Source organism: Euprymna scolopes, chromosome 43, assembly GCF_053919585.1.
Source record: "Euprymna scolopes isolate OS-2025 chromosome 43, ASM5391958v1, whole genome shotgun sequence".
Classification (NCBI taxonomy): domain Eukaryota; kingdom Metazoa; phylum Mollusca; class Cephalopoda; order Sepiida; family Sepiolidae; genus Euprymna; species Euprymna scolopes.
The window spans coordinates 22,444,708-22,453,983 of NC_136524.1; positions in this window are offsets into that span (position 1 = coordinate 22,444,708).

Below are 9,276 nucleotides of genomic sequence, written 5' to 3' on the forward strand. Positions count from 1 at the left end.
GATTAGCAAATCTCTCGACGGTGGCAATCTTTCTAGGGCAATTGCTCTTGACATATCTAAAGCCTTTGATAGGGTATGGCATAAAGGTTTACTTCATAAGATCGCTAGCTATGGTATAGCTGGAAAAGTCTTCTCAATTATTAAATCATTTCTTTCTGATAGGTTCATAAGAGTAGTAGTTGAGGGGCAAAAATCAGAAGCTCACAGTATTAATGCCGGTGTCCCTCAGGGATCCATCATGGGCCCAACTCTTTTCCTGATCTACATTAATGATCTTCCAAATCATATCCTTACATCATTTGTAGACATTTATGCTGACGACACTACCATTTATGGTAGCACATCTAAGACAGTAAACGACCAAGTTCTCTCCAATTCTCTCTCCTCTGATCTTGAGCACGTAGTACAATGGGGAAAGGAGTGGCTGGTTACTTTTAATGCATCTAAAACCAAGCTTCTCTCTTTACATCATCAACATTCTAATTCACATTTGTCATCAATTGAAATGAATGGCTCTCGTCTTCAGGAGGCCTCAAGTTTTTACAAGCTTCTGGGCTTGACCATTACTCCTGATCTTAAATGGAACACGTATATCAAATCTGTTGCCAAGGCCGCTGGAAAAATGGTGGGATCTTTCTATCGATCCAGTAGATATCTCACTGCTGATGCTATTCTCTACCTATATAAGAGCCAGGTACGTCCAAGGATGGAATACTGTTGCCACATCTGGGCAGGAGCTGCTAGAAAGGACTTGTCCTGCCTTGATAGAGTTCAAAATAGACTTCGTAGCCTCGTAGGAGATGTCCTTTTCTCCTCCTTGCAACCTCTATCTCACAGAAGAGATGTTGCGAGTTTGTCTCTGATGTATCGTTATTTTCATGGAAAGTGTTCAACTGAGCTTCAATCTATGGTCCCCCCTCGCCAAACTTTCACAAGAAACACTCGTCTAGCTGTAAACACTATCAATAATTTCCCCCATTCTTTATCTGTGCCTAAACCTAAACGTAGATTCCATGAACAAAGCTTCTTTCTTAGAACTGCACGCCTGTGGAATTGTCTTCCGTTTTCCTGCTTTCCGGCTGACTACAATATGGTTGTGTTCAAGTCTAAAGTAAATAAGTTCTTGATGAGCCGTTCCATATAAGTTATTAAATTTACCAAATTTTCATTACTAATGATTACTATATTGACCAATTTCTACTGTACACTCTTTAACCCTTATCCTTGAGTGGCCTCTGGGCCTTGATAATGTGGTAACGCCTTTGTAAAAAAAAAAAAAAAAAAAAAAAAAGCAACAGAAAATTACGTAATTTTGGAATTGTAGAAACATTAAGCAAGTAGGGAATAAAAATCGACTGTAAACAGATTTTATGAACGTCATATCAGGGAATATAATTTTAAATGGGAACTAAACGCTACACCTCAAATACTGTTTAAGTGGCTTTCTATTTGATAGTTTAAATACTGCCGAATTTCTGTCAAGTTTCGAACAATCACAGAGTAATTGATTTTTTTCAAACTATTAACAAAATTTTATGATCACTGACGTATTTATGATTAAACCGAAATTTATTATGATGAATTGATTCTGGTAATAGAATTTTAATTTTTTACTTTTTTTTTATTAATATAATAATTCCAAAAGATAATTAAAAAAATCTCCTTAGAACGCGTACGTAACTTAGAAAAATCGACTTGCTTGCTTTCAAACAAGAGTAAATATTTAAAAATATGTATATTTCTGTGAGAAGCACTTGAATCCTATGCAAAACCATATCGTCTTTAAGAATGGTCTTAAACTCTATCTTCGATTGACATTTATTTCGTAGATGCTTAATTTTCATAACTTGCCGATGTCTAATTTTCTTAAATTTAATTAAATTAAAATAAAAATATAAAAAGTTATTTTTAATGTTTTTAATTCATGTGGGATTTTATCTGTTTTTGCTTTAATTAGCTGGTGGGGTTGTCCTCCTGTGTGCTTTTTTTCCGATCCCTTAGGTGTATATATATGTAATATATATATATATATATATATATATATATATATATATATAATGTATATATATAATGTATATATATAATGTATATATATATATAATGTATATATATATATAATGTGTATATATATATAATGTATATATATATATAATGTATATATATAATGTATATATATATATATATATATATATAATGTATATATATATAATGTATATATATATAATGTATATATATATATAATGTATATATATAATGTATATATATATATATAATGTATATATATATAATGTATATATATATATATAATGTATATATATATAATGTATATATAATGTATATATATAATGTATATATAATGTATATATATATAATGTATATATACATATATATATAATGTATATATATAATGTATATATATATGTATATATATAATGTGTATATATATATGTATATATATAATGTGTATATGTATAAGAAATAAAATTACAATGTTTACCAAGGTAATCAAAATAGTAAACTTAAAATATATTATAAATATTAAAGAGTTAATATTTACAAGTAAAGTAATCCCAACCAGATGTAAAAGCTCAATAAAACCGAAAAGGAAATAGAGCTTATAATATGAACAAATGATTAATAAAACATGTTAAAAAACTTCTTGAAAAAGAGTTAAAAACATATTTAATTTTAAAAAGGAAGCACAAGATAAGTGGATAGTACTTAATCCGCGGTCGAATTAAAAACTTTGAAGTTTTTAATTCGACCGTGTTTGGATTTTACCATTCTTGGATTTTTTACCCTTCACCGGACTATCCATTCATGTGAAATCTTTTTATCATTTTTTCTTTTACCTCCTATTCCCCTTACCTCACCCTTTTTTTAACCAAGTAAGATCTGTGACTTACTTGTGGTTTCATTAAATACTTTTACATGCAAAATCCGATCCCGCATTTTGCTAATTCCTGCCCTCTGATGAGAAGGAGAGTATTTCTTTGAAACTCCGCGGATTAAGGACTATCCACTTATCTTGTGCTTCCTTTTTAAACTTAAATACGTTTTTAACTCTTTTTCAAGATGTTTTTTTTAACATGTTTTATTAATCATTTGTTCATATATATATGTATATATATATATGTGTGTGTGTGTGTGTGTGTGTGTGTGTGTGTGTGTGTGTGTGTGTGTGTGTGTGTGTGTGTATACTAGGTGATGGGGTGATTTCAAACTTATTCCCGATTCCGATTCAATTACCGATTCTGTCTTAAATTCCTGATCTGATACGATTCCCGATTCCGATTCTTTTTAAATTTATAAATATTTAATTAGTGATTTGTTTTTGTCGTTTTTTTTTTCGAATTACTCTAAAACCTTATCATGTCTGCATATATTTTCGCAAACAAAAAATTGCACTTAGAGTGTGTGTGGGGGAGGGACATATATTAAATATACGGGGGGGGGGTCTAAATATTTTTCTCGAATGTTTTTCCTTTTAATTGATTGAAAATAATGAAAGATGCATTTCTATTTTAAAACAAAGCCGATTCATATTTGCCATTAGTTGGCAAAATGCTATTTGAATATTTCATAAACAATTGGGATTAATTAACGATTGTTATGCAAAATAAAACGGTATATGAACAGTATAGTTAACAAAATCCCCCCTCCATATTAAACATGAGTTTCTAAATAACATAGTTACTATATAGAAAACAATTCTTCACTTAAGAACGGATGTGAATGTATTCTTAACTATTCTATACGTTCTCTTTACCAAACAATTTTCGTATGTTTACCCTAATCATTAATATTTGCCCTGACAATGTCATATATATATGTGTGTGTGTGTGTGTGTGTGTGTGTGTGTGTGTGTGTGTGTGTGTGTGTGTGTGTGTGTGTGTGTGTGTGTGTGTGTGTGTGTAGTAAATTTAATACAAAAAAATAAACAAAAAAAACGAAACAAAAAACAAGATGCAGATAATTATAATAGAAATACTTTTTACTAATATTGTGAGAATTTTAAACTAACACCCTTGGTTAAAATGATATTTTCCTTTTGTTTTATTCGACTTTCATTTTGCTTTATGCGATTGCATATGGACATCTTGAAAATCTTTCCGGAAAAAATCACAAACAATTATTTTTAAATTTAAACTTTCGTACATTAATTTAACCTAAAATGATGAATAATCATCATTTCCAGGCTACTCTAACATTGTTCACTAAGCCGAAATCTGACTGGAAAGGTTGTAAAACTATACGTAATCACTTAAACCCCCCATTAAAAAGCTTACAGAATTTATTTCCATGAGGAAAATAATAATTTTTGTTTAGTGTTCTAAAATGCTACAATGTCTCTGAAATGAAAAATCATTTTACATCCAATTAATATTGCTCAAGCGTTTCTCAACATGATGGATCTAGAGATCCGACTTGCTGAAGGAAACATAGTTGACAAAGTAGAACAACATCTTATTGAGAAGGAAACTAAGAAGTGTCAGGAAATTCTAACTAGATTGATGGACATCACCAGGTTTATCGCCAAGCAGAATCTGGCACTACGGGGTCACCGGGACAGCCATAATGATGAAAGAGATCAAGAAAACAAAGGGAATTTTTTAGAATGGGTAAAGTATGACCCTGTTTGGTGAAAGTTAATCTGGGAAAGAAAATCACTACTTCTTATCCGTCACCAGAAATTCCAAATGAATTTGTGAGCATTTTCGCAAAGCAGGTGAGAAAGAAAATCATCGATCAGACCAAGGAAAGCAAATATTTTTGCATAATGTTTGATAGCACTGTTGGTGTATCTCACAAGGGCCAGATGAGTGAGGCGTTGTGCTACGTAAAAATTGATGAAAATAAAGTGACAGTAGAGGAGTCGTTTCACCGCTCCATCGAAACAAAAGGTAACAGCACAGAGGACATTTCTAAACTTATTTTGAGAGAACTGGAGAATGATAAGATTCAGATTGGTGACTGTATTGGCCAGGCATTTGACAATGCTGCTATTATGGCACCGATCGGGTGTGCAGAAACGAATCTCCGAAATCAACCCAAAAGCTCCATTTGTACCATGCACTAACAATTCATTAAATTTGTTTTGTGTACATGCCGCTTCTGTAACGGTTCACTCTGTTACATCTTTTGGCATACTTGACCGGTTATTCTCGTTCTTTTCTGCATCTACACATCGTTGGGACGTCTTGATTCAGTTGACCGGTCTAAGTATCAAACAGATTATCGAAACTAGATGGAGTAGTCGAGCAGATGCTGTAAATGATGTGGTAAAAAATTATTGGAAGTCGTCATTGCTCTGGAACAGCTCACAGAAGAAGGAGAAAATGCAGCCACAAGATCAGATGCCTCTTTAATTCTCAACTAGGTATTGTCGTTTCCGTTTATTTATTTCTGAGTTTTTGGAAAACTATTCTCCTAGAAATAAATGATGCCCAGAAGTATCGTTAAGAATAGAGAAAAGATGGTGTACACTACAATAGATGAGTAAAAAAAACAAACTCTGCTCTGAAATGGGGATAAGCATGGAGCATTGTATCCACAAACAGAAACGAATGGGTAGTGAATGATTGACTGATGCAGCACTGGGAGTTGATACTAAGTTGAGACGGGAAATGCTGTCTGTCATAGACAGGTTGACTGAAGAAATATCTTGCAGATTTCAACAAGTTTACAATCATGCAAGTAAATACGCTTTTCTTACACCGTCAAATTTGCTTGGTGATAATTATGATTGTCAGCTTGGTGAAGTTGACGAAGATATAGAAAAGGATAATTTCTTTGCCGAAAGGAAGGGATTACAGTATTTTGTGAAAGCTTCGGGAAAAGACGAAATTAATGGACCTCTTGAACTTTTCAACTTTATACATTTCGTCCCTAATATTGTGATCTTGCTTCGCATTTTTTACTCGAACTATTAGCCAGTTGTGAGCGCTCTTTCTCGAAACTGAAACTCATAAAAAACTACTTTGGATCAAAAATGAGCCAGACAAGGCTGCAGTCCTCTCCATAGAGAGGGAACTTGTTGATAGAGTGAATTTTGATAGAGTTATTGATAACTTTACCGAAAAAAGCGCGAAAAATATGTTTGTAAATTTTCAACCGACTTGATGCCTTGTAATAGTTCTCTCACAAAAAAATAAATTTATAGCCTTATTTTCACTTCATAAATACATTCATTTAAAAAACTTTTTAACTATTTTTATAAAGATTGAAACATTATTAACAACAACAAATTTCTTAAATTTCATGCTTAAACCGAGCGATTATGTACATGGATTTCAAAACCCACGGATACAAGACGTTTTTTCTCTTCGGTAGGCTCAACCTCTAAATAATAACATTATGAAGAAAAAGAAAAGAAAACTACATCAGACTATCCTCTTCTTGATACAGCCATGGTTTTTGTAAAACTTCGGAAATAATAACTATAAAAAAGTAAATAAAAATGATTTTATCATTTCTTAACCTTTTCATGTTTTCAAATATTCTAATTTAAATTTATAAATTCAAATTTCAAATATTCCGATTTAAATTTATAAAAAAATGTTTTCTAAAGTGTGGGACTTTCTATTTCTAAAATTTTGCGCTTAAACCAAGCGATTACATACAAGGATTTCAAAAAGCATCGATACAAGACCTTTTTTTTCTCGTCGAGAGGCTCGACCTCTTAATAATAACATTATGAAGAAAAAGAAAAGAAAGCTACATCGGACTATCCTCTCTTTGATACAGCCATATTATTTGGCAAAGATTCGGATTTTAAGAACAACAAAAAAGTAAATAAAAATGATTTTATCATTTCATAACATTTTCAGGTGTCCAAATGTTCTCATTTAAATTTATTATTATATTTGTTTGTGTAGCCAATTAATTTAACTTTTTTTTATAATTTGAATTATACGTTTTTGTTTTGAAAAAAAACTATTTGGTTTCTTTTGTTTAATATTAACGTTTACATAATTCCTTTCAGATTAATGTTTACATACTTATTATTACTCAAATTATTGAAAAGAAATTGTTAAATTAAAATTAAAAATTAAAAGGAAAATTGTGTAAACATTAATCTGAAGGGAATTGTGTAAACATTAGTTCAATGAAAATAAATATTTTCAGGGCTTTTTGGAATTTTGAAGGTTAAAACAGGCTGTCATATGCCAGTAGTAGGCGGGGGTGACAAAACAGGTAGCATATGCCATGGGGGGGGGGGCAAATCTTCTGACCGCCCCGGGCGGCAAAACCTGATGCTACGCCACTGTTTAAACCTACGTCACTTCCGGTTTGGCGGTGATCATAACAGCAAAGACGTCACTTTTTTCCCCCATTCTTTTCCTCCTTTGTGGTACGGGTTCGAGCCTGCCTTCCTATTATCACTTTTTTTTGCTCAACATACACCTCCAAACACCCGAGCAACGCCGGGACATATATATATATATATATATATATATATATATATATATATATATATATATATAATGTGTGTGTGTGTGTATGTCTGTGTCTGTGTGTGTATGTATGTATGTATATATTTTTTTTTTTCATATAAAATTCTACATGTAATATATTCTCATGTTGTTACTTGCGTGAGGTAGTCAAATGGCATATCCGTGATGCAATATTTCATAAGAACATGTCACATGTAGAATGTTTGTATGCATCATATATATTATATATATTATATGTGCGTGTGTGTGTGTGTATGTATGTACACGCACTCATATATATATATATTTTTTAATAATAAATAAATAAATAAATATTATTTGTCCAAATAAAATAAGGGCGATTTCCTAAGGAAAAATACTTCAAGGTGAAGACGTATTATCGGTGAATAGTTAGACCGTATATATATATATATATATATATATATATATATATATATATATATATATATATATATATATATATATATATATATATATACTAGCTGTACTCTGCCACGGGTTGCTGTGACTCAAATTGGTGCAATGGAAAAAGTTCCAAAATGAGAAAAGGCATGTTTCTTATAGGTTTAATTTTCCATTTCGTATGAGTACACAGGTTTTGTTGTTTCATTTTCTTAGCTGATGCAGAGATTTTCTGGTTTGGTGACTCTTGAATACGTAACATAAATTATCCATGTGAAAAAACAGTCAGTGTGTAACTGTAAGCCACACAATTGTAAAGATTGTTCCCTGTGATTTGTTGATTGTTATTGCAAATGACAATAAAATTGGAAAGTGCAATTTCCTAAAGTGTAATGATGTATCCGATGGAATCATAGGAATGCATGGAATGAAGATATGTTCATCTGTAAAACGTCCTGTTATGATTGTTGTTTCTATGATATTGTTTGTTAATTTTTTTTTACTGCAAGCCATGTGCCTTTGCAAAGCTTGGATTGGTTTATATTTCACAACATGATAATTAGTACACCAAATTTCAGTTGCAATACATGTGGTGGCATCCTTGGCAAATATAGCTGTTGGATAATTAACCACTTTATCTGCTTTCACAACAGTGTCGATGGATTTGTATTTGACTACCTCACTTGGAATTTTACATTGAATAATAGTGTGGACGTCTTTGTATTGACCTGCAAGAATAGCTCGTTCACTCAGTCAAGTGGAATTCTTATAATTTGAATATCTGCAAAAACCTTTTAAACTAACTATTCTTTTGATGTAATAAAATTACAGAAATTAAAAGTCAAAGAATTTTGCCCTTATCTCTGATCAGCTGGCACTTTTTCGTACCCAATTTCCCACAAGTGATGCAAAAGTTTTTGTGCGGATCGAACAGTATGCAACTGGACATGCATATTTTGAGTTAAGTCATCTCATGGCACAAAAAAGTAGAGTATTTGAGGCAAGCACTTATTTCATCTGCTGGTGTTAATTGAAGAATAACAGGTAACATTTGTCTGAAATCTCCTGCAAGCAATATTACTGCATTCCCAAATGGTCTGACATTGCCACGCAAATCTTGCAAGAGCCTCAAGTGATTTTTTGCGTACCATTGTGCATTCATCCTAACAATAAGTTTGCATTTCTGCAATATTTTCCCCCATATTGGATGTTTTGGAGATGTCGAACATGAGATTTTTGAAAAATTGAATGTTTTAAAGTAGAATAAATAATTCTTCTACTTAGCAGCAAGGTCGCAGGTATTCCTCATGCAGCAAGGGCTAAGGCTATGTCATTTTGTTACCGAATGGCTGCCAAAATCAATTTAATTAGAAACGTTTTACTAGTTACTTCTGGTGCTGTTCAAGGTAGCAGTAAT